The sequence below is a fragment of the Narcine bancroftii genome, chromosome 3 (assembly GCF_036971445.1).
Source record: "Narcine bancroftii isolate sNarBan1 chromosome 3, sNarBan1.hap1, whole genome shotgun sequence".
Taxonomy (NCBI): domain Eukaryota; kingdom Metazoa; phylum Chordata; class Chondrichthyes; order Torpediniformes; family Narcinidae; genus Narcine; species Narcine bancroftii.
Window position 1 is genome coordinate 96,065,955 of NC_091471.1, and position 25,603 is coordinate 96,091,557.

The following is a 25,603-nucleotide window of genomic DNA, read 5'->3' on the forward strand; positions in this document are numbered from 1 at the left end:
AGTCCTACTGGAATACTCAGTTGTCATGCAACAAAGTCGGTATTGTGACCTAGCAAGCAGTGACATGTTAAAGAGTTAAGTGCTCATGACCCAAAAGCATGGTTCATATCAAAGGTTAGGTTATGAGGTCATGTGAAATTCTCAGATGATTGGCAAGGTAAGAATCCCTCAGGCTCTAGGATGCTATTACCCATTTGTCATGAGTAAGAAAATTGGTCAAGACTTCAGATGGTATTTAATGAAGTAATGTTTGATCATCATAAGGTAAACTGTGAGGTGGTGCTGTGGTCTGCATACCTAAGGTGATAGTTTTTTTTGAGATAATTTAATTCAATATAGAACTTGCATTGAATTAATCAGAACAGCTGGCACATGAACACTAAAAGTAGTTTATATCATTTTAATAGAAGTCAGATAAATTAAATACTGCTGCTGTGAGCTGCCTCCATTTATAAATTAGCTCTATACACCTCAGAATCAACTTGATCTCTCACAGACTCATCTCTAACATTTACTTTATGGAATTCAGTTTTCAATTTTATTTTTTTATGGTTATGTTTATTTTTACTGGGTCAATTTTCATTACCTATATTGCCATCAGGCTTTCGAATACCAAAGAGTTTCCATTATTTTAGATGAATATTTTCAAGTAGCAGAGACTATAGAGGGGAAGAAACATTCACTAAAGACCATTTTGTCAGCAAATCTCAATTCCATCTTCTCATCAATAATTGCTCCTGCAATCCTGGTGTTCCTGGAGATAGCATCTCTGGATGGATTGTAATTTTAAATGGATTTAAAAAAATTTAGACATACAGCATGGTAACAGGCCCACAAGTCCGTGCCACCCAATTAACCTACCACTCCTGTTATGTTTTGAACAATGGGAGGAAACTGGAGCCTCCAGGTGACACAGGGAGAATGTACAAACTTCTTGCAGTTATTGTGGGATTCAAATCCCAGTCCCAATCGCTGGTGCAGTAACAATATTGTGCTAACAGCTACACTAACCGTGCCACTGTTGTCTCAGAAAAAACAGGTGATTTCCATGGATTACAAATATAGGATACTAGCAGAATTACTGACATTGCCTAGGAAATAAAACACTTGAGCTTGACACTGTTCTTCAGTTTCCTGTTGCTTGCTCTTTTTGTTTGGAGGTCTGAACACTGAGGTGGAATATCACTGCTGTTCTGTTTCCTGATGCCTGCTCCTTGCACATCTGGAAGCACCAACAGTGAGGTGAGACTGATGTCCCTCTGCTGTCTCTTGCTTTCTCCTTTGTCTAACTCTATTGTCTTGTGAAGAACTTTTGCCAATGTTGCTTTGCCTTTTTGGACCCATATTAAACTGGGTTTGGCCACTTGTTTTTATTCTTAATGTATATTGATGGACAGCATTGTAACTAATGGAGGTATCCCTGGTGCAAGTTTTTTTTTAACTTAAAAGGTTAGTAACTTGGCTGAATGATTTTGAATCCCAACAGGGAGATAATTATGAGGGTGTCCTAGTATCCAAGAAGCATCCATATCATGGCTCGTTGATGTGGAATGATGGCTCTGGTGGTGAAATGATTGAGGAATATGTGTAATTTTTTTTATCAGCCCCATGGACAAGAGGTTGAACAGTTAATAGAATGGTTAGCATCTTGAGGATTTAAATGTTGCTGCTTTTGTACATTGAAAAGAACATAGGCTTAGAACTATGTAGATGGGTTTATAAGCTATATTAGGGTTTTTGTCAGGATTCCTGAGAAAAAATCCAGACCCGAAATGTGGTTAATATTTACTTCCTATGGATGCTGGATAATCTGGATCAGCACAACATCAAGGGCTGATGGGCCCTTGTTTCTCCAACACATTTGTGTAAAGCTACAAGAACAATGGTAAATGAAAGGATTAACATGTGAGTAGAGTTCAAAGGCTCTGGGCTTGTACTTACTGGAGTTTACAACAAGAGGTGTGGACGATATCATTGAAATGTACTGAATATTGAAAGGGCTGCGTAGACTGGACACAGAGAAGATTATTCCAGTGGTGGGAGAGTGTAGGACGAGAAGGCACAGCCTCTGAATAAAAAAAGATGCTTGTTTAGAACAGAGAAAAGGAGAAGCTTCATCAGCCAGAGGCTGGTGAATCTGTGGAATTTGTTGTCCTATACAGCTCTGTGGCCAAGTCGTTGGGTATATTTAAAGGAAAGTTGATAGATTCTTGATTTAATAAGGGTGTCAAAGGTTATGGGGAGAAGGAATGAAGATGGAGTTGAGAAGAAAAATGAATCAGCCGTGATACCAATGGCAGAGGAGACTTGATTGGCAAAATGGTTGAATTGTATCCTTATGGTCTTATTTGAACTGGCCTACCTCAACCATAGCCATAAATATAATGATTACCAATGTTTCGAGGTTTAGATAGCAATCAGTAATCAAGATCCAAGGAGATATACGTGATAATGCTCAGCTAATTAGCTTAACCTGAACCTGAATGTTTTATCAAAACATCCAGAGCATCTGACCTGAACTGAGTTAAACCAGGCTCTGGTCAGGGGGGCCAAGTTCCATTTTACATCAGTTTTCCATTTTACTGCAAAAGGAGTCCTGGCTGCTTTTACTAGGTCTGGCTAACAAATAGCTAATTATTTGGTCCCATGGGTAAATAAGGTAAAATTGAGCTCTTAACAATGTTTCAATCTGAATCCTTTTCAAAATATGATATGTAGGACCTTTTTTTTCATGAGGAAATACTCAAAGATTGCAAAATTATGTCCACCATATTTCTTGATGTGTTCATTTCTGATTTGTAAAGAGGATGGCTAAGTTTCAATTATTTTAACTTGGTTGACAAATATTCCATGCTTCTCATTTCACAAAAAAAAACTGTCTAGCAAAGTTGTTTTTATTGTAGTTTGTGTCAAATTCCTTACAATGTTGGTCTTTGTTGTTTCCTGACACATCTAAATATTTGTGAAATAGAATACCAATAACGAAGTGAGAAAGATATTTTGATTTTTTTTCAATCCAAAACTTAATTTGCTTTTATAATTTTTTTTATTTTTCATAAAATAAAATGATATAAAACAGTTAACATATTTCTGTATTCCTTTCAATAACATTCTTAAAAATAAATGAGTTAAAAAAATTGTTGAATTGTGGAAGAAACACAGCGATCACGTTGAGGGTCGTTAATGATTGTTTTTTATTCAAATTCAGCGCGCCCCTTTAAGGGCAGCATGAACTCAGTCACCTGGTGCATTGTGACATCATAATCGCTGCCCAGGGTGCGCGCTGGAAGGGATGCTGGAGTCAGAGAGAAACCTCTGATGATGCCATTTCCCCAATGCTGCCCCACCAGTTCCACCACTTCCTTCTTCAGCCCGTGCCACACAAACCGCTCCATGATCATCCGCACAGTTGTGTGAGCGAGGTCGTGGATCAGACTGAAGACCTTCGCCTTTCAGTGCGGCGGGACCACCGGGCATGGCATGCCTGTTGAGACGTCGCAGAGCAATGTGTCTGGGCTGCTCGGGATGACAGTCCGCAAGGCTTGCGTCTCCGCATCGTTCCTCTGTGCCTGAGCCAGTTGCTCAGAATTCAGGCTGGGAGTGAGAGTGTTGATGGCTGGACGGGAATGCGCATCTGCCACTACATTGTCCTTGCCGGTCCTGAGTCGGATGTCGGTCGTGAACTCAGACATGTACAAGAGGTGTCACTGCTGTCTGGTGGACCACGGATCCTTGGCCATCGCCAGTGCTTGAGTGAGGAGCTTGTGTTCCATGAAGGCTGTGAATGGCCTGCCTTCGATGAAGTAGTGGAAATGGCGGATGGCCAAACACAGTGCCAGGAGTTCCAGGTCGAAGGCGCTGTATTTGAGCTCTGGCGGGTGCAGCTGCTTGCTAAAAAAGACCAGCGGGTGCCATTGTCCATCGAGCCACTGTTCCAGAACCCTCCATCTCCACTGCCGTAGTTGAGGCGTCCACGGAGAGCGCTGTGTGCGCCTCCAGCCACAGGTGCACCAGCAGCGGGGTGAAAGCCCTGTCCACCTCCTCTGACCACAATAATGTCCTTTCTTTGGTGACCATGAGCGCAAACAATGGTGCGCGCAGTTCCAGGGATCAAATGATGGTAAACGTTCACCATCTATGCGACCTCTTAGAGGCTTTTCAGGGTGGAGGGTTTGGGGAATCGTTGAACAGCCACTCGCTTCTCTGGCGCTGGTGCGGGCCCTGCCGCCGAAATGGTGTGCCCCAGGAAATGGAGGGACTCCTTGCCGAACTGGCATTTGGCTGAGTTGACCGTAAGGCTAAAGTCCACCAGCCGGGCAAAGAGTGTGCAGAAGTGGGCTTTGTGTTCATTGCGGTTGTGACTGCCAATGAGAATATCGTCCAGGTAAATGAACACAAAGTCCAGGTCTTTTCCAACCGCGTCCATGAGGTGCTGGAACATTTGGGCCATGTTCTTTAGTCCAAAGGGCTTATGCAGAAACTCGAAGAAGCAGAAAGGGGTGATAATTGCCGTCTTACCCACATTGTCTGGATGCACTGGGATCTGATGATATACCCGCACGAGGTCCACTTCGGAGAAGACCCATGCGCCATGGAGTTGGTGGAGAAGTCCTGGATGTGGGGAACTGGGTATCTGTCGGGGGTGGTTGTGTTGTTCAACTGACGGTAGTCCCAGCACGGTCTCAAGCCCCTGGATGATTTCGGGACCATATGGAGCAGCGATGCCCAGGCGCTGTCTGAGTGCCGGACAATTCCCAGTTCTTGGAGCCTGGAGAACTTCTCCTTTGCCTGCTGGTGCTTCTTGGGTGGCAGCTGTCTGGGCCTAGCATGCAGCGGGGGGCCCTGTGTAGCGATGTAGGGCCTGCAGGCTTCTGCTGTGTCCAGTCGGTTGGACTGGAATGTTTGGGCATTGACCAGCCTTTTGCCCTTCATGTCAACCAGTAGGCCGTGAGATCTAAGGAAGTTGGCCCCTAATGGCGCGGTGCCCACAGAGGCTAGGACGAACCTCCAGTGGAACTTCTCCTTCCTGATCTGGTTCTATGCTCTGCGGGTGCCGTAGGTCCTGATGGTAGAGCCATTGGCTGCCTGCAGGGTAGGACCTCGAGATCGGGTGCGAGTCTCTAATGCTGTGGGGGGTGGGGGGAAGGACACTGAGCTCAGCCCCTGTGTCCACCAGGAATCTGTCCATCTGTTTGTGTGGCCAGCCGTTGCAGCCATCAATGCCAGCTGGTCTGGTCGTTTCTCTGAAACCCGCAAGGCTGGTGGCATTTACGATCTTGTGCTCCCCAGCGCTTGTGGTAGAAACAACAGGTCGACTGGCCCTCTTCTGGCTTGGACTTGGGAGTGGCTTGCGGTCAGCTGGCTCTTGGTCATGCCACCTGGTTGAGGGCTGCCTCGTTCTCCCTCTTCGTGCACCAGAGGGCATCTGCATGGGCCGCTGCTCTCCTCGGGTTCGAGGTCTTCATCTGTGAGGAGCAGCTGGATGTCCTCCGGTATCTGTTCCAGGAATATCTAGCGGAAGCGAAAACAAGGCTCGTGGTCTTCCGTCAGGACCAGCATTTCGTTCATCAGCGCCGACGGACTATGGTCCCCAAGCCCATCTAGGTGAAGGAGCCTGGAAGCCCATTGCTGGGGAGTTAGCCCGAAAGTTCCAAGCAGCAGGTCTTTGAGGGCGGTGTACTTGCCCGTAGCCGGGAGGTGGTGGATGATGTCGTCCACCCTCGCTGCCGTATCTTGGTCCAGAGCGCACATGACATGATAGAACATTGTGGCATCTGAGGAGAGGTTGCGGAGTTGAGATTGTGTTTCCGCCTGCCCGAACCACGTTCTCGGTCAGTAGGTCCAAAAGGGGGGAAACTTGATGGAGTCAACGTTAACCTCTGCTGAATCCATGGTGTTTTGAGTCCTGAAAAATGTCTGGGCTCATCGGGGTCACCACTGTGGCGGTGTGAGCAGTGGAAGAAACACAGCCACCATGTTGAGGGTCGTTAATGACTGTTTTAATTCAAATTCAGCATGCCCCTATAAGGGCAACATGAGCTCAGTCACCTGGTGCATTGTGACATCATAATCGCTGCCCAGAATGTGCGCTGGAAGGGATACTGGAGTCAGAGAGAAACCTCTGAGGACGCTATTTCCCCATGGCTGCCCTGCCACATGGCGATACAGCGGGGCCGGTTTGCCATGAGGATGTGCGCCGCCACAGAATATATATTTCATTATGCTATTCCATACTTTTGATCAAAATTTAACATTATTTGAACTAATAAATATATTCTAAAATCTACATAATCTTGAGTAACCATTCATAATTTTGGTTAAATTAAATACTTGTTTTATGGAACCCTTATATTTAGGGACATTGATATAAGTCAGTATTTGCATGAATAGTGAGAAGCAGCAGCTTATGACAAAAAGTCAGTAGATTGTTCAGAATTATTACTGCAAGGAAACTCAAACAACTTTAAAGTCAACTGAAGAGAGATAAATTCAAGATGCTTTACAGTCCTATCATGACAGATAAGTTTTGTTCTCAAGGGTGGAGTGGAGCTTTGTTCAAGCATTTTTTTGGAGGAAAAGTCTTCTCATTCAACCAAGTCTGACACATCAAAAGCAAATCCCTGCTTCCTATAAATACTGCATTCAAAATATCTTCAAAGTTGCACTTGCTGTAAAAAGCAATTGATTTACTTTGAAGTAAATCAGAAAATTCTGTAAACACTGTGGTTGAAGTAAAAAAGCACACAATGCTGGAGAAACTCAACAGGTCAAACAGTTGCTTTATGATGCTTGCTGGCATTTTCTCGTACTTTGAAGAAGGCCTCAAGACCGTAATGTTGGTGATGTACCTTTGCTACATAAAATATACTGTTTAACTTGCTGAGTTTCTCCAGCATTGCCTTTTTGATTTATTTTGAGGTGTAAGATTTAACTCGTACATTCTTTCAGAAAAACAAACAAATCCTATTAAAGTACACATTATTATTGCTGCTTTGCATTTACTGAGGTACAGATGGAACTATGCAAAACCTTGGATATGAAAGCAGAGGCTGGCAAATTGACTACATTTTGTAAATCTTAATTTGACTTGCACTGTGAAATAATTTTCAGTTGGTCATTTATTAAAATTAAATGCTCATATGTGGAATATTTAATTATATAATTTGAACCATGAACTTGGTGGGATTCAGAAGAAAATGTAATCAAGATAGCAAATCATTTCATCAGCCATTATTACTGCATAGCCTGCTCTTAAATTGTGACTGTAAAGAATGGAATCACCTGTACTGATAAATTCAGCAGGGTTAAATGTACAATATATTAAGTCATTGAAAATTAATTTCTACAACTGAAAACAGGGCATGAGTATGCACATTTACTAACAAAGTTAAATTTATCTCTGTTGGATTTTCCAGGAAACTCACATCTTAAAAGAGAGATGATATGTTTCATAGTGGTTTTAATGGCATTGCAGCTAATTGTGCAGACTGCTTGAAAATTTCAAGTAAAAATGACAGGATGCTGGATCATACTGGATCAGGGCTGATGCCCATACTTGCTACCTATATTTCTGGGCTGAAATTAATGTTGGATGCAGAATTGCTAAAATTTATTTTATGTCACTGATAGCCAGGGGCATTTAAATATTATTTAAATAAAAATATGCATCAATTAGGTTAATGGCCTAGTGAAACTAGTAAATCTTTTAAAATGTTAAAATTAGTCTCCAGGTCCTGATGGGATTTTCCCCTGGATCTTGAGGGAAGTCAGGAAGGAAAGTGATTTTTCAACGGTCACTAGAGGGAGGAGTGGTGCTGCAGGATTGGTGTGTTGCAAACGTGGTTCCTCTGTTTGAAAAGGGCTCCAGGTATAGGCCCAGCAATTATCGGCCAGTAAGTTTGATGACAGTGGTTGGTAAACTAATGGAAAGTATTCTTAGAGATAATATGTATAAGTATCTAGAGGGGCAGGGACTGATCAGGTACACCCAACATGGCTTTGTGAGAGGAAGGTGATGTTTGACAAATCTTGTTGAAATTTTTGTGGAAGTGATTAGGAAGGTTGATGAGGGTAGAACAGTAGATGTCGTCTATATGGATTTCAGTAAGGCCATTGATAAGGTTCCAAATGGAAGGTTGGTGAGGAAGGTTCAGGTGGTATAGATTAATGTTGAGATAGTCAGATGGGTTCAATGGTGGCTAGAAGATGGGTGCCAGAGAGTCATGGTGGATAATTGTCTGTCAGGATGGAGGCCAGTGACAAGTGGTGTGCCTCAGGGATTGGTGTTGGGTGCCTTGTTGTTTGTCATTTACGTTAATGATTTGGATGATGGAGTGGTAAATTTGTTTAGTAAATATGCAGACAATACAAAAATAGAGGGAGTTGTGGATAGTGAAGATGGTTTTCAGGGACTGCAGAAGGATTTGGACTGCTGAGAAGAGTGGGCTGAAAGATGGCAGATGGAGTTTAACGTAGAGAAGTGTGAAGTGCTTCATTTTGGGAAGAATAATCAAAACAGGACATACAGTAAAGGGGAGGGTATTGAGGAATGCAGAAGGACAGAGGGATCTTGGAATAATGGTTTATCTTTCTTTGAAAGTAGATTCTCATGTTGATAGGGTGGTGAAGAAGGCTTTTGGTATGCTGGCCTTTATAAATCAAAGCATAAAATATAGGAGCTGGGAGGTGATGTTGAATGTTCAAGGCATTAGTGATGCCAAATTTGGAATATTGTGTGCAGTTCTGTTCCTCAAATTATAGGAAGGATATCAATAGGGTAGAGAGGATGTAAATAAGATTTACTAAAATGTTGCCTGGATTGCAGTCTCTAGAATACAAAGAAAGATTGAGTAGACTGGGTCTTTATTCATTGGAGCATAGAAGTATGAGGGCAGATTTGATAGAGGCATTTAAATTATGAGGGGGATAGACAGAGTAGATGTGAATAGGCTCTTCCCCTTGAGGATAAGTGAGATTGGAATGAGAGTCAAGTTAAGGGTTAGGCGGCAAAAGTTTAGAAGTAACAAGAGAGGAAGTTTTTTCACTCAGAGAGTGGTGATTGAGTGGAATGACCTTCCAGAAGAGGTGGTTGCAGCAGGGTCAATTTTGTAATTTAAGAGGAGGTTGGATGAGTGCATGGATGTGAGGGGATTGGCGGGTTATGGACAGGGAGCATGTAGGTGGGACTAGAAGAGTTCACTTACTTGATTAAGCCTTTGCCACTGAGCTGAAGGTTGGGCAATCAGAGATATTGTCATCTAACCTTAAGAACAGTTCAGATCTGCACAGTTCCACCTATTGTCACCATGTAGGAACACTTCATATTTAGGATCAGAAGGCATCTTGCTTCTGTTATATAGAAAGACATGAGGGTAAGAATGTAATGAATGGAGGGTTATGGAAGAGGGAAGAGGTGCATAATGCACATCGCATGAATAGTTAAGTTTGTGGGATGAAGGAGAACTGGAAAGTGAGAAGTATGATAAGGTATTAGAATGCTGTCATCACCTGGTCAGCTGGAGGTTACATACTCAATAATAGCCAATAATAATAGAATACAAAAAGAAAATCAATGAAGTGCACAAATAAGAGTTCCTAAATAAGTCCCTGATTGAGTTTGTTGTTGAGGAGTTTGATCGTGGAGGGGTAGCAGCTGTTCCTGAACATAGTAGTGCAAGTCTTGTGGCATCTCTTTCCTGATGGCAGCACTGAGAATAATGTGTGGATCCTTGATTATTGCTGGTCTGGCTTGAACAGGCTGAAGTCCAATTCCAGGTCAGGTAAATCTTCTCGGATTCCACAAAGTACTATGTGATCGGTTCACTCGACCAGGAAACAGCAGGCAGAATCATCAATTTCCTACACCAGCCAATAGTTGTGGAAAGGTATGAAATAACCAAGGCACTACTGATCCATACTTCTGGTCTTTCCCACCATGAGCGCACAGCATGATGGCTCCACATGGACAGCCTAGGTAACCATGTGCCATTAGCCTTAATGAATGAGATGCTGGCACTAGCAGATGGCCACAAGCCATGTTTACAGTTCAAACAAGTCTTTCTCGAGCAGATGCCAGAACAAATCCACCTCCTCATCGTTAATGACGATTTCAGTGACAAAATTGGATCTAGACCCTATGACTTTGTCAGGCAACAAATTTGCCAGAGTACCAGTGGAATTCCCAACCATTATTACACCACAGTTCTCCACCGACACCCCTAAAGAGAGTGTACAGCACCACATTCCCACTCAAGGATCGCTGCTACATGTCCTGGCTCCAGCCCAACAAACTCCACCTCACCAAGGAGGAGTTCAGGAAATGGAGGAGATGGGGATCTCCGCTGCATATGATGCCCACGTTAGCTGGAGGATGGAGGCCTTGCAGTGACTACAGAAGACTCAATGATGCCACCATGGCTCACCCAGTACCCATACTCAGGACTTTACAGCCAATTTGCAAGGGACCCTGTATGAGCCCAAAGGACCCCAAAATCCTCAATTTCAGGTGCTGGTGGAAACACTCTACCAGACTATTGGACAGCGGATGGTAGGCCGTGGAGTGGTGTAGCTGGGTCCCAAGTAGTTGTGCCGACCATAGGCTGGTCATGAACTGTGACCCCACCCTCCCCTCCACGCCCCCCCCCCACGCCAAAACATGCAACCCAGCATGCAATGAGGGCTCTGGTGTAGGATTCCATGGACGTGTCAGTGAGTGGTATGGGTTTTGGCCATCTGGTGAACCTGTCGACCATGGTGAACAGGTATCTTGTCCCCAGGTGAATTGACATTCACCAAGACAAGTGGGTTTCGAAACAAGTTATTTTTAATCAACTTTAAACATGAAAATAGAATCAAACTTTAACTTATCTCTATACTTATACTAAACTATTCTCTATACTAACCCAAATTAACCCCCTTCTAATTCTAAGCTCACGTGTATGCAATGCGTGTGTAAATTCAAGAAAAGTTCTTTGATTCACAGTTCAATCTCACTTCTCCTTCTTCCAAGTTCTCTGGATGTAGGCAACTCTTACACTGTGCGCAGAATTCAACATGTATAAAGTTCATCAGGCTTTGGTGCTTGAAAGGTAAATGTTTACCACTCAGGAAGGTTTCTTGTAGGGTTTGCAGAGAGATTTGTTGTTCCAGGATTTCCACAACTGAGGCACCACCACTAATCACCTCAAGGTCTCGCTGATGAAACTTGCCACATCGGGGTTTTCCAGATGGTAGCCTCTTTCTTTCAGGTTACGACAGAGTTCCTTCTGTTTCCCTTATTCCAAGAGAAACATTAGACAGATAGCACTTCCAGCCATCCACAGCTTTTGGAACTTTTCATCAGTTCTTCCTGGATTGCACTGTTCAGTGTCTCTCACACACACACTGGCTGAGAGAGAGCTTCTCTTCTCTCCCTCCCTCTCTCTCCAACTGGCTTTCAGAAAGCCCATGTGACTAACTTGCAAAACTCCCCACCTTCTTCAGCAAACAACAGGAGTTCTTTCTTCTGCTCCCATCTGTTGTTATGAGATAAACAAAACCCAGAAGTGACCTTTTTGTGAGCACATTGCAGAAGGATTCTTATAGTCATCCTGGCTCCAGTTCCAAACATCTTATGATGTCAGTTCAATTAAAGGTGCCGACATTCTCCAGAGATCTTCAGTATTTCTTTAGTCTTTCAAATAAGATCTGTTTCAAAATGTGTGTATGTATGTAACCTATTCTCCCCAAGTATTACCAAATTCTCCCAAAATATTATAATAATTACAGCACGCATCTTCTCCAAGGACAGATTCCTGTTTACACCAGCGATGTCCCAAGATGGCCTTCATCACCCCGTTCAGTCTATTTGAGTTTCTTCAGATGCCTTTCGGACTCAAGAACGCGGCACAGACATTCAAGCAGCACATGGACAGTGGGGCAGGGTTTTGATTTAATCTTCATTTACTTAGATAATATCTTGATCGCCAGATGCTCTCATCAAGAGTATTTGATGCACCTGAATCAACTCTGTCGCCATCTGAGTGAATACAGCCTGGCCATCAACCCTACGAAGTCCCAGTTTGGGCTGTCGGCCATTGATTTCCTTGGGCACCTCATCGACTGGCATAGAGTGGTTTCCTTGCAGATGAAAGTCGAAGCCATACACCAGTTGCCAGGCCCAATACAATCAAGACCTACAGGAGTTTGTGGGCATGATCAACTTTTATGACAAATTCCTACCAGCAATGCCAAGGAAATCACCTGGGATACAGAGTAAGCAGCGGCTTTCAAGCAGGCCAAGGAAACCCTTGCAAATGCCACCCTCCTGGTATACCTGTGTGTGGATGTGCCCACACCTTTCATAGTTGACACTTCCAACTGGACAGTTGGCGGCATTTTAGAACAACCAATTGATGGTCAGTGGAAATCAATCGTGTTCTTCAGCCAGCGCCTCTGACTCTCCCTACCCTCCACTCCCCACCCTTGTAGCTGAAATACAGTGCCTTCGACAGGGAGCTGCTAGCCTTCTACCTTATCATTCTGAACTTTTGGTATTTCTTTGAGGGGCAGGAGTTCACAGGCTTCACAGACCTCAAAACCCTCACCTTTGCATTCGCCAAGATGTCGGATCCATGGTTGGCACACAGCAATGCCACCTGTCATACATCTGGGAGTGTACCAGCACCATCAAACATATCTCTGGGAAAAACAATGTCTCGCACCTCCATCCACTTGGTGCATTCCCGATCCCTAGTGTTGGACTATGAGTTGTTTGGTGAGACACAACAGCTGGACGAAGAAATGCCAGTCTACTGCAATCCAGTCTCGGGCCTGAAACTTGAAGTCATCCCCATCGACCCAACAGGCAGCAAGGTCCTCTGTGACATGTCCAGCGGCCAACACCAGTTATTGTTCCAGGCGCTTGGAGGCGTTGTGTTTTCGATGCACTACATGGTTTAGCCCACCCGTCCATTCGGGCAACCATGCAACTGGTGGCAGATAGATTTGCTTGGCATGGCCTACACAAGCAGTTGGACATTGGGCTAGGACATGCATACACTGGCAGTTATCCAAAATCCAAAGGCATGTGATCCCAGCCCCCCCTTCAACCTTTTCAGCCGACACACAGCAGCTTTGAGCATGTCCATTTGGACATCATCGGCCCATGTTGGTCTCCCGGGGACAAGGTACCTGTTCACCATGGTCGACAGGTTCACCAGGTGGCCAAAACCCGTACAACTCACTGACACGTCCATGGAATCCTACGCCAGAGCCCTCATTGCATGTTTTGGCGTGGGGCGGGGTGTGGAGGGGAGGGTGGGGTCACAGTTCATGACCAGCCTATGGTCGGCACAGCTACTTGGGACCCAGCTACACCACTCCACGGCCTACCATCTGCTGTCCAATAGCCTGGTAGAGCGGTTCCACCAGCACCTGAAATTGGCCATGAATGTTTGCCTCCGAGGCCTGGATTGGATTGGGTAGACGAGCTCCCATGAGTGCTTCTTGGCATTCGCAAGGCTCCTAAAAGAAACTTGGCCATTTCTTCGGCAGAGTTGGCATACAGCGCCCCACTAATGGCTTCAAGCAAGTTTGTGCCTGCAGCCCGTGTCACAGAGGAGACACCCGCGGCAGTGCTCACAAGACTCCAAGAGAAGGTAGGAACACTAGCTCCTGTTTCAACCTCATGTCATGGCCTGACACCTTCCTTTGACCCCCAAGGACCTCCGGAACTACAAATATGTCTTCATCCACAGGGGCATGTACTGGACTCCACTCCAGTGGCTGTATGAGGACCTTTCCAAGGTGGTGTGATAGAATGGAACCGTGCATCTTTGACATGAGTGGCCATGAGGTCACCTCCATGCCGATGAGGTCATCACCCAAATAGACTGAAGAGGAGTTGGCTGTGGACTTTACACCTCCTAATGCCAGTTCTGGAGGTAGGAAGGGTCATGTGGAGGCTTGTCCACGCAACAGGTGAACCAGCTCACAGAGTCGTGGGCCAGTTCACAGCAGATCTGACTGTGAGAGCTCCGGGTGCAGGGTAAACCCACAGCCTAGTGGCTGATGTCATAAAGATCCCAGGAGTCGCAAGTGTCATTGGGTTCTGAGGGATTTAAACGTGTGTGATGGCTCCATTAAATTCATTTGGTTCAACTCACTTTGAACTCTGCATGGTTCTTTCACTCACTGCATGCTTAGTGTGAATACTATATAGATCTCTCTCTCTCTCCCTCTCTCAAAGATGCTGTTTGCTGGGTGTTAGGGCTCTTGAATGATTTCACATGTTCTCTTCAGTCAAAGATCCTGGTAGATCATGTCATCATGTCGATGGGGAGGGAGACCCATCGCCACTGTTATCTTCCCGTGGACTGACCTCCAATCCAATTGTCTACAGCAACCATACCACACTGATGCAGCCACAAGGATGCTCTCAAAAGAGCTCATGTAGAAAGTTTTCATGAGAGTGGCTTGTAGCCTTGCCCACTTCAGTTCTCAAGAAGTAGCGTCACTGTTGTGCTTTCCTGACAAGAAAGGAGATGTTGTGCATCGTGGATAGATCACTTGTTGAGTGGACTCTGATGAAATTGGTGCTCTCTGCTACTGAGTTATTAATGTGTAGTCCTTCATAGTCCTCCTGAAGTCCAAAATCATATCCTCCGTCTTGTCTACGTTGAGACTCGGGTTGTATATGACAATATACAATGTCTTTACTCTGACAATCTGAACTTTGATCATTTCACATTGGTACGATAGTAACCATTTTAACTGAACAGAAGATAACTTTCTTGAATCTCCTCTTGGTACACTATTCATCGACTGCTCCAACAGCGCAAAAGAACCCTGTACTTTTAGAAGTCACTTTTATACATATGGGTTTATGTGAAAATTTATTATCTATCGATCTTACATATTTATTCAATTTGCTTACTGCTCTAGTTTTTGTTTGGCTGCAGCATGTGAAAATTTCAGTGCATATGTGTATTGTACAATGTATATGACAATAAACTCATTATTATTAAGGTCCTGATCTTAAATCTTGGAAGAAAACAAATTACGACCATGGACAGCAGCAACCATGGCGATGAGAACAACTCATTGCTGACAAGAGTGACAGATGCCATAATGAAACCTTCAGGCTTATTTATTGGAGATTATTATCAATCATTACTAATGTAACTGCTGATGGTTCCCTGCTTAACTGATAGAACCATCAAGATTTCCAGAGTACTAGAGAAGTGACACTTGTCTGAATATTTGTATTAATTAATCAGGGAAATGTCTGCAGGTGTTCACAATAATTTTCAGAGTTGTGTTCTGACAATGAACTTGTCATGGAATCCAGCAAGGGTGTACAAAGTTAAAGCATTTCTCGACCACTTATAATGGAAAACCTACTCAACCAGAGTGTGCCATGTTAACCAGTTTCTCCATTTTCCTATTAATGACAAAGCAGGGAAATTTTTAGATACAACTTATCTCCTACAGGGGGTGGGGAATTATGTGAATTAAATTGGATTTTATCTCCAGATGTCAGAGGCTGGTCACTGACCATAAAGCCTGGAGCAATTTTGTTGAAATGGGAAATCCAATGATTCCACTGTTAATTTACCCCTCCTGCTGGAAGTAATAAATCCAAGGATAACTACAAAGAAACCTAAAGCTGTATTTTCAGCACTAAATGGTACTTTGATGGAATGTTGAGGAAAAGTCTTTAAGAGAATGAGGGAATCGACAGGTTTGTTTTTTGATGTCACATAAAAATCTGTTGGACTGAAGGTGCATTATATGATACAGTGTTTCACTGCTATTTTATTGTATCCTCAGCAATATTTTCTTTTATATACTAAATCTTAATTTGTAAAACTATTCAGATACACATTAAATCCATGTTTGAAAATGCACCATTGAACATGATCTTTAACAATTTAATAGGACTGTCCTTGGGATACAAACTTTTCATGATGCCCAAAATTTCAAAACTAGCCTTCATATTTAACATATAATACAGAAATATGCTTTCAACAAATAAACATTTTCCTAAATTACTTATCATTTTGTGTGCATTTAAAACTAAATTCCTTAATGAGAATGGAGATACAATTTCTTTCTTTTCTTTCTTCTTTGGCTTCTTCATGGACGAAGATTTATGGAGGGGTATGTCCACGACTGCTGCAGGTTCGTTGGTGACTGACAATTCCGAAGCGGGACAGGTAGGCACGGTTGCAGCGGTTGCAAGGGAAAATTGGTTGGTTGGGGTTGGGTGTTGGGTTTTTCCTCCTTTGTCTTTTGTCAGTGAGGTGGGCTCTGCGGTCTTCTTCAAAGGAGGTTGCTGCCCACTGAACTGTGAGGCGCCAAGATGCACAGTTGGAGGCGATATCAGCCCAATGGCGGTGGTCACTGTGGCAGGCTCCAAGAGATTTCTTGAAGCAGTCCTTGTACCTCTTCTTTGGTGCACCTCTGTCTCGGTGGCCAATGGAGAGCTCGCCATATAATAGATATAATAGATTGTGGTAAATTACTATTCAATGATGCATTTCGTATCATAATCTTTTGAGAGAAAAGTCTGAACAATTTGAGAATATCAGTGAAATATTATTTTTTAAAATTGCCAGTTCTTCGTGGATCTCAAATGGGAAATATTTGTGGTTGACTAAGCAGAAACATTGTTTTTGGCTTGTCTTATGTTAAATGGAGGAGGCATAATACAACTGCAATACAATTGAATTACCAAGAATACAGTATCACACAATATAATCACAGTATTATAGCAGGGATTCTAATAATATCCCACAAAAATAAAAAAAAGTTATTGAGTCTGAATACCAACTACACAAAATATAAAAAGAGGAGAGTGACTGGATAAAACTCCACTACATAGCATGAAATTCTGTGATCAGTAACAAGAGTGAAGTTGTAGTTACTTTGCACGGATACTGTATATTTCCATCGGTTTCAATATACTCTATCGCACATTTAATGACTTTAGCATCCCCTAAAAGTACTATATTTTTAATTCAATATTCTTGAAGTAAAGAATGTGATCTATTTAGTTTCTGAATATTCCTGAATATCAAAAACATTTAAAATATCTCTCAAAGTCTCACAGGATTTGACAAGAGATTCAGCTTTCCCTACATTTTTGCCTCCTATCAAAGGGGTACTTAATGAACAGGACATCAGCACAGCACACCTAAAAACCTATTCATTGCCAAGGCATCACATGTCAAGGTGAGTTCATCTCCATAAGCCATCTGCATTCAGACCAATTCTGTGTGGGCGAGTAGTTTGGGTGATGATTCTGAGCTGTAGGGCAGATCCATTGATCGATTCATTGTAATTAATCAGTGAGCTCACCTATCACAGGTCTTGAAATTGCGGACTAGAAGGGCTGATATGGCCTGTTTCCGTACTGTAAATTGTTATATGGTTAAATGTTGGGAGATCTAAATGTTCAACATCAAGCTGCTTCTCTTTCCATAGATGCTGCCTGATCTTCTAAGTGTTGCCAGCATTTTCTTCTTTTATTTCAGATTTCCAGCAGCTACAGTTTATTGATTTTCTTAATTTCCTATCCATCCTTGTTCTGTCCAAGAGGAGAAGGAGATGACAACAGAAGTGCATGAAATAGTCAAAATGCACTCAAGGCCTCTGCCAACTATAGTAGAAGGGAAGCTGTGATGCATGAAGAACAAAGATAATTCTGTGAAATATAGGCTCAAATGTGACAGATGGAAATCCTGAGATAATATAATAGTGTCCTTTTAGAAAGCAAGGTGGGAGGAAGTTGTGTCAGTCTGCAGGGTTTTAACATATGTTTGTTAACCTTTTCCATGAGATCAAAACCGAGATATATAAAAAGAAGGGTAGAATCAGAGATGAACCATGTGAAGATGATAGCAACTACTTGATTTACAAAAATAATGAAATAATTTATACACTTCTTTCAAGACAATGTTTTGCATTTGGTTCGCAAAATGCACCTTTGGAGTGGAGACTAAATACAGTTCCTGAGATAAGTAGGATAAATGCATAGATTTCTGCTATTAACTTTTAAGTCACTTAAAATGTAATCTCATCATATAAAGTGTCAAGACCCATCGCTATTTTCACATTTAGAAGTTGTAGGGTACAGGGAATACAGAAACATAACAGATTTAATATTGGAACCAAGTCACTGTGACCCAGAAAAGATTTGCAGCAGAGATCCTCCTAATGATGTAATGAGTTCAGGCTAACATTTCGCAGACGCCCCAGTAACGCTGCTAAGTGCAATTTTGAAATAAAATGGCTCTCTGCATGGCCTTGCATAAAATAGTGTCAACATAAATTCTGGCCATTAAAAAAAAATGAAGAAATAAATCACTGTAAAAGAGTTTGAATACTTCTGAATATCTCTGATATCCAGAAGCAAACACTATTAACAATAAACAATTAAAGATTTTGGTTTTCAAAAACACAAATATTTTAAAGCATTAAAAAAGTATATTTAAAAAAAAGGTAAATTACCTTGTATTTCTTCCTCTTAGCTATAATTCTCCATTCAAATGAATGGAGTCACTGCAACACCAGGTCTTGTGCGTCACAGGTTCAGTGAGCAGATTTCCCTGCAGAAATGCTTTAAACTTTGGTCTGCTTGTACTCTTGTAGCTGCGTTTCATGCAGATGTACATAATGGACTGCAGGAAGGAAATTGTTAGCCAGCTAGTGCAGGCCAGAGATTCGAAGCTTCCCCATGGTTCAGCATGGATATTCCAGTACCTTACAGCAAGTTCCAGCAAATTTCAGCACTTTCCAGCAAGTTCTCACTCATGATGTTAAAGATTCTAAATGGGGGGAAAAAATTCCTAGAATACATGAGAAATCATTACTGTAAATGTAACTGTTTTTGGTATTTTCAAACCAGCATGGAGATATTTGTCAGAATCATAGTACACTATAGCACAGAAACAGGCCCCTTCGGCCCTTCCAGTCAGTGCCAAACTTTTTTTTGGCCTAGTCCGACTGACCTATCCATGTACCTGTCCAAATTCTTCTTAAATGTAATCAGCTGGCAGCTTGTTCCACACTCTTACCACTCTCTGTGTGAAGAAGTTCCTCATGTTCCCTCTAAACTTTTCCCCTTCCACTCTTAACCCTTGACCTTTGGTTTGTATCTCACCTACTCCACTGCCATCAGATACCTGAAAAATCAATAATTTTACGAACCAAATACACTTTCTTACTGTTGTGCACTGTTATTATTATATATTTTTATAGTGATGTAGTCTTCTTTGGCTTGGCTTCGCGGACGAAGATTTATGGAGGGGGTAAAAGTCCACGTCAGCTGCAGGCTCGTTTGTGGCTGACAAGTCCGATGCGGGACAGGCAGACACGGTTGCAGCGGCTGCAGGGGAAAATTGGTTGGTTGGAGTTGGGTGTTGGGTTTTTCCTCCTTTGCCTTTTGTCAGTGAGGTGGGCTCTGCGGTCTTCTTCAAAGGAGGTTGCTGCCCGCCAAACTGTGAGGCGCCAAGATGCACGGTTTGAGGCGTTATCAGCCCACTGGTGGTGGTCAATGTGGCAGGCACCAAGAGATTTCTTTAGGCAGTCCTTGTACCTTTTCTTTGGTGCACCTCTGTCACGGTGGCCAGTGGAGAGCTCGCCATATAACATGATCATGGGAAGGCGATGGTCCTCCATTCTGGAGACGTGACCCACCCAGCGCAGCTGGATCTTCAGCAGTGTGGACTCGATGCTGTCGACCTCTGCCATCTCGAGTACTTCGACATTAGGGATGAAAGCGCTCCAATGGATGTTGAGGATGGAGCGGAGACAACGCTGGTGGAAGCGTTCTAGGAGCCGTAGGTGATGCCAGTAGAGGACCCATGATTCGGAGCTGAACAGGAGTGTGGGTATGACAACGGCTCTGTATACGCTTATCTTTGTGAGGTTTTTCAGTTGGTTGTTTTTCCAGACTCTTTTGTGTAGTCTTCCAAAGGCGCTATTTGCCTTGGCGAGTCTGTTATCTATCTCATTGTCGATCCTTGCATCTGATGAAATGGTGCAGCTGAGATAGGTAAACTGGTTGACTGTTTTGAGTTTTGTGTGCCCGATGGAGATGTGGGTGGGCTGGTAGTCATGGTGGGGAGCTGGCTGATGGAGGTGCTCAGTTTTCTTCAGGCTGACTTCCAGGCCAAACATTTTGGCAGTTTCCGCAAAGCAGGACGTCAAGCGCTGAAGAGCTGGCTCTGAATGGGCAACTAAAGCGGCATCGTCTGCAAAGAGTAGTTCACGGACAAGTTTCTCTTGTGTCTTGGTGTGAGCTTGCAGGCGCCTCAGATTGAAGAGACTGCAAGATTGGTGTAAAATGTATGCCCAACTGTGATGCAGCCACAAAACACCGAATTTCATGACGTGTTCATGACAATAAATTTTGTTTCTGATTATCCTCAGTGAAAAAGAAATCTACCTTCATTTACTCCCTGTCCCCTTCATAATTTTAAATACACCTATCAAATCTTCACTTATTGTCTTATGATCAAGGGAATAAAGTCCTAACCGGTTTCCCTGTAACTCAGTTCTTGAAGTCCGGGTAACAACCTAATAAATCTTCTCTGTACTTTGTCTATCTTATTGATATCTTTTCTGTAGGTAGGTGACCAAAACTGTACATAATACTCAAAATTTGGCCTCAGCAATATCTTATACAACTTAACCATAACATTTCAACTTCATTCTCAAAACTTTGATTTATGAAGGCCAATATGCGAAAAGTTCTCTTTATCTGCCTGTGACACAACTTTCAGGGGATTATGCAAAGCTCTGATCCCTCTGTTCTACCACACTCCTCAGTGCCATAACATTCTCTGTGTAGGCCCTTTCTTGGTTTGTCCTTCTAAATGCAACACCTCACACTTGTCTGGATTAAACACCATCTGCCATTTTCACCCCATTTTTCCAGCTTGTCCAGATCCCTCTGCAAGATTTGAAAACGTTCTTCGCTGTCCACAATGCCTCCAATCCTAGTGTCATCTGCAAACTTGATGTTTCAATTTACTACATTATCATCTGGATCATTGATATAGATCACAAACAATAATGGTCCCAGAACCAATCCCTGAGGCACACCACTAGTCACAGGCCTTCAGGTTGAGAGAAGCAATCATCCACCACTACTCTCTTGCTCCTCCTGCCCAGCCATTATCACATCCAGCTTACTGTTTCATCATGAATACCTAGTCTATGAATCTTCCTGACTAACCTCCCATGTGGGATCCTACCAAAGGCCTTACTAAAGTCCATACAGACAACTCAACTTTACTGGTAATCTCCTTAAAAAAACTCTAAGATTGGTTAAACATGACCTACCATGCACAAGGCCATGTTGACTATTCCTAATCAATTTCTGGCTATCAAAATAATTGTATATCCAATTCCTGAGACCACTTCCAATAACTTACCTACTACTGACATCAGGCTCAGCAGTCTATAATTCCAAGGGTTACTTTTGGAGCCTTTTTAATCAGTTGAGAGGTTTTGAACCCAAGTGACAAATACAAAGATTAGAAAGGATGATAGTACCATTACTACGGATCATTCTGAAATAAATCACACATTCAGAAAATTTTATTCCCAACTTTATATTTCTGAATTCATAATGATAATTGTTTGATGGAAAGTTTCCTGGATTGCTTAACTATTCCCACACTTTCTGTGGATGATCAAGTGAGATTAGAAGAACCGATATTGCAGGAGGAAATAGTTACTGCTATTTCTTCACTATATTCTGGAAGATCTCCGGGACCCGATAGATTTCCTGTGGAGTTTTTCATATCTTTTTTTCATCTGCTTTCACCCCAATTAAGTTTGTGCTATCCAATTCATTTAGGCAGGCTAATATCCCGGCAACATTTAACAAAGCGTGTATATCTCCCATGGAAAGGAAAGATCTTATTGAGTGCTCTTCCTACAGGCCAATTTCTTTATTAAACATTAAAGTAAAAATTTTGGCTAAGGTTTTGGGCTGTAGTTTGGAGAATATCTTAAGATTATCTCTGAATATAAGACTTGTTTTATTAAAATCTGCTACTCCTATTTTAATATACATCACTTATTGTATATTTTGTACTTGCCTTCCAGTGTGACTCCTGAATGTGTTCTCTCTCTTGATGCAGAGAAAGTATTTGATCAAGTTGAATGGATGTATATATTCATGATTTTTGGAAAATTCAATTTTGGATCAGGCTTTCAACAGTCAAAACTTTTTAATCACCAACAGGAAACCTAAGTCTTCTAAGTCTATTAGTCTTTGATTTGGCCACAGAGCCATTAGTGATTGCATTCCAAGAGTGTGGGGATATTTCAGGGATTTCTCTTTATGTGGACAATCTTCTGGTTTTCTTATCAAGTCCTGACACTTCTATTCATGTTGTCAATACTTTCTCAATTTAGTATGTTTTTAGGATATAGATTAAATTTGCATAAAAGTGAATGATTTGCTTTGAACACAGTTGCATCAGTTACAAGCCCAGAGGACCTCAAAGCCCAGCAGCAATAGATATTCACCAAGACAAATGGGGACTTAAACAAAAGTTGCTTTTAATTATATTTAAACATGAAAACAGAATCACACTTTAACTTATTACTATTAACTAACCTAACAACCCCCTTCTAATTCTAAGCATATTTGTATGTAATGTGTGTGTAAGCTCTGAAAAATTCTTTGGTTCACAGTTCAATCTCACTTCTCATTCCTCAAGTTCACTGGTTGCAGGCAATTCTTATACTGTGCACAGAATTTAACATGTATAAAGTTCACCTTTCTGGTGCTTGAAAGGTAAATGGTTACTGCCCAGGAAGGTCCTTGTCAGTTTTCAGAGAGAGATATGTTGTATGCTGGACACCCACAACTTCAGTGTCTTGCCAAAGAAACATGTCCCCTCAGGGTAATCCAGACGATAACTTCTTCCTTTCAGATCACCAGAGTTCCTTTTTGTTTCTCTTATTTCAAGTGAAACATTAGGCAGCCTGTCCTCTTCTCTTGCATGAACCACAAGGACTTTGACCAGGCTGAACCAAGCCCTCACAACCCACCTTCCAAATTGGGTTTTTCCACAAGCTTTCCAGCTTGTCCCGTTTCAGTTCCATCTGCTGCTGCTGACTGTAAAATGGTAGTACTGATCTCGTTCACTTTCTCAGAGAAAAACCTGTTTGACTCTGCTTGCAAAACCACATGACAGCAAGTTCCTCTCCTGACAGTCTGTGGCTCCGACATGTTCTTTCATCTGTTGCCTTTTTGTAAACAACTGTCCAAGAGTGAAGTCTCTTGGTCACTCTCCAAAGCTTCTACAAAGGCTCAGGGGCCGACATATCCAGCATGAGCAGTGCTCCAGTATTTTAAATAAGATATATTTTAAAGTGTTTGTATGTGACCTACACTAACAAACCAGCCCCAATTTATCTCCCAAAAACATATCTGTATACTATCACAGTACACAAATCTTCCTTTTAAGATTGTGGAAAATCAATTTAACTATCTTGGTATTACAGTTACAAAGAATCATAAGTACATTTTTAGAGATTTTCTTATTAAAGTATGTGGAATATTCTTTAACACAATGGTCGCCCCTTTCTATATCTCTGGTCAGTAATATTAATTCAATTAAAATGGCTATCTTACCAAAATTTTTAATGTTTTCCAGTCTATCCCAATTTTCATTCCCAAATGATTTTTTGATTCCCTTGATTTGATTATATTGTCTTGTATAAGGAAGGGTAAGCGCCCACAGCTTAATAAAGTTTATCTTCAAAATTCTAAAAGGAATGGAGGCATGGCTCTACCAAATTGTAGATTTCATTATTGGGTATTCAAAATACATAAACATTATGTTTTGGTTACATTTTCATAATCGAGTAGACTGTCCAGCATGGTCTACAATGGACCTGAATTCTGCTGAAAACATTTTCATTCCAGCATTTTTTGGATCCTCACTTCCCTTCTCTTTAAATAATCCAATTGATAATCCTGTTGTCAAGCACATTGTGAGAATATGGGTGCAGTTCAGAAAACATTTTCGACTTCATGGTTTTTCTCTTTTAAGCCCTATTTTATCCAATCATCTTTTTCAACCCTCTTTGCATGATCTTGTTTATCGTGAATGGCTTAAATTTGGTACTGAATATTTTAAGGATCTTTTTATTGATACATTTTGTGTCATTTGAACAGCTTTCTGGAGAGTTAAATTTACCAAATTTGGTACTGAATATTTTAAGGATCTTTTTATTGATAAATTTTGTGTTATTTGAACAGCTTTCTGGAGAGTTAAATTTACCAAATGCTCATTTTTTATCGATATTGGCAAATCAGGAATTTTCTTCAATCTCAGATTCATGATTTTCCCCATCAACCAGTGTTGATGCAATTTTTAGTTTACAACATTCTGGCAAAGATTTAATATCCATTATTTATAATAAGTTGGTGGATTTGAGATATGCCCCTCTAGTTAAAAATGCCTGGGAACAGGATTTAAAGATTTCATTATTGAATGAAGTTTGGGATTTAATTTTTAAGCTGGTTAATACTACATCCCTATGTGCCTGGCATTGTTTGTTACAATTTCAAGTTGTACATGTGGCCAAATGTCTAAAATCAAAGTATATTATATCTATTCAGATGTAAATTCTTTTTGCAATAAATGTAGGAGAGGAGAGGCTTCTCTAATTCATATGTTCTGGGCATCTCCTAACATTGAAAAAATATTGAAGGGATGTGTTTCAAAACTTTATCTTTAATTCTTAGTTTTAAATCTAGTCTAATCCTTTTTGGTACAACTGGAAAGGATAATACTCTTTTAACTCCAACTAAATGTCGTACTGTCTTACGCCTCACTTGGCTACACATATGATGTTATTCAGATGGAAGGATGCTGCCTCGTCCACTCATGCTCAATGACTAAGGGACACTATGTCCTGATTACATTTAGAAAAGATTCATTATTAAATTAATAACTCAAATATAAGGTTTCAAATGCTGTGGGGAAAATTCCTGAATTACTTTCATAACCTTTAGGGAAAATATTAATTCTGAATTTTAACACTTGCTGTTTATTTCAGGAATGAAATACATTTTTTTCTTTGGCCATACAATGTTGGTTTGGGGTTGTGGTTCAGAGTCACGCTTTACGTGATAAATTTTTTTGATGAATTTTTATATTTGTATTTTGCTTTATAGTCTGTTGAGTTTTCTAATGTCTTTATTAACATGTATTCCATAAATGTTTTGTACATGTATGTCTTATTTGAGAACAATATCAATAAAAATATTAAGAGTAGAGAATACAACATGTGCCACCCTCCAATCCAACCATGGCTAAGGAGATTTTAGATATTTATTTTTTGAATATTTTATATTTGATTTTACAGACTCATGCATTTCAAACAACACAGGAGAACATTGTCCCATTTTACAGAGAATAATATACCTAATCTTTCACTTTAATGTTCTTTGTGACCTCTGATTAATATTGACTGCTTCAGATTTCAAATTGATGTTCCATGTCAGCAATTTTAAAGCAAATTCAAAATAATGAAAATATTGTTTGTTTAACCTTTGAAACAATTGTATAAATTATTGAGATGATAT

At 41.5% G+C, this 25,603-nt stretch overlaps 1 protein-coding gene and 1 long non-coding RNA gene across 13 annotated transcripts in view; one reads left to right on the forward strand and one right to left on the reverse strand.

The window, feature by feature from the left end:
- Positions 1–25,603, reverse strand: part of tusc3 (tumor suppressor candidate 3) — a 548,930-nt gene that overhangs the window by 121,377 nt on the left and 401,950 nt on the right. The gene's annotated exons all lie outside the window — the stretch shown is intronic.
- On the forward strand, positions 109–17,214 carry LOC138757378 (uncharacterized). The gene is made up of 3 exons (XR_011353551.1): positions 109–157; positions 16,129–16,196; positions 17,142–17,214. It is a non-coding gene; the product is annotated as an uncharacterized lncRNA (long non-coding RNA).